The 1,520-nt window shown below is 44.2% G+C and overlaps 1 pseudogene; it reads left to right on the plus strand.

The window, feature by feature from the left end:
* Nucleotides 1–208: 208 nt before the first annotated feature.
* Nucleotides 209–1,049, plus strand: LOC148921540 ((S)-8-oxocitronellyl enol synthase CYC2 pseudogene; annotated as a pseudogene).
* The last annotated feature ends 471 nt before the right edge of the window (nucleotides 1,050–1,520 follow it).

Here is a 1,520-nt window from a genome sequence, read left to right on the forward strand (position 1 = left end):
GGGATCAGTAGCAGAATGTAGCGTCAGCGCCGAGTTTTCGGCCACCCGAAGTTGGTGGGTCCCACACCCCGGGCCTGGGCTGCTCCGCTGGAACACAATTTTTTTTTTTTCCCCTAGCCTTGGACTAGGCTCATGGATGGAAAGGCTCTAAATCACTCCCCTTTCTTTTTCTTTTTCTTTTTCTTTTTCTGCGTAATTAACATTTTATTCCGGAATTTTGCAGACAAAATTTGATGAAGACGAAGCACCGCGAAGCCCCGAGAGTGTAGGTCTCGTGATCGGCGTCACCGAATCCTCCCGATCTCCGACACCTCCGGAGGTCCATGGAAGGTCTACGGCATCGCACGCGATCCCTACCCGAACTGGAACGTCGACCACCCCGTTGAGTACATCCAGTGCGACATCTCCGATGCCGACGGCGCCAAGGCCAAGCTCTCTCCATTATCCGACGTCACCCACATCTTCTACGTGACCTGGACCAACCGATCCAGCTCCACGAGCCGCCCTTCACGGAGGACCTGCCCCGATTGGACTACTCGAATTTCTGCTACACCTTGGAAGATTTGTTGTTTTCTGAGGTGGAGAAGAAGGAGGACTTGACTTGGTCCGTCCACTGACCCGATGCATTTTTCGGGTTCTCTCCGTACAGCATGATGAACATCGTCGGCACGCTCTGCGTGTACGCCGCCATCTGCAAGCATGAGAGAGTGTCCCGGGAAGCAAAGCGGCGTGGAACTGCTACTCTGTGGCTTCGGATGCGGATCTGATAGCGGAGCAGCACAAATGGGCGGCGGTGGACTCGTATGCCAAAAATGAAGCGTTTAACATAAACAATGGTACATCATGTTGCATTGCCGTATATGCTCAGAATTTTTATATTATTTGACTGTTTACTAGTATTTCACGATTATTCCGATTTGGAGGTTGGGTTGGGGAAGATGAGATGGGGCGCCTTTTTCTGGGTTTGGTGCGACTGTTCTTGTTCTAAGTTTTATTTTTTTGAATTTTTTGTTATTTTATTCTTTAAGATATATTTGTTCTTGTTATTATTTTTTTTGTTTTAATTTTATCTTTTCTCCAGCACAGTAAATAATTCTAGAAGAAGGAGCAGTTCATCCATGCTAACTGAAAGGACGCTTTTACCCTTAATTTTGACGAATAAATTGACAGATTTGGACGGCATGACCTAATTGCAACTGTTTATCGAGTTAACGGATGTAATTGCCAAAAAAAAAAGTTCATAGACCCAAATGCAAATCGAGGCCAAGTTCAAGGACGTCTACAGTAATTAACTCTTTAATTAGGGAAATCATCTTTGATTTAAGATAGAAATATCTCCCTAAATCAAGGAACCAATTTTTATCAAATCTCTTGGAGTAATTCCTATAATATTTTAGGGAAGAATAATCCTAACCAAATAAAGATTATTCTCACAAAACCCTAGCACACAAGGAAGCTATAAATACATAGTCACACAAGACATTCATAGTAATTCTAAACTCACACTCAAAACCCTATGC

The sequence above is a fragment of the Prunus mume genome, linkage group LG1 (genome assembly GCF_029339155.1).
Source record: "Prunus mume cultivar Tortuosa linkage group LG1, ASM2933915v1, whole genome shotgun sequence".
Classification (NCBI taxonomy): domain Eukaryota; kingdom Viridiplantae; phylum Streptophyta; class Magnoliopsida; order Rosales; family Rosaceae; genus Prunus; species Prunus mume.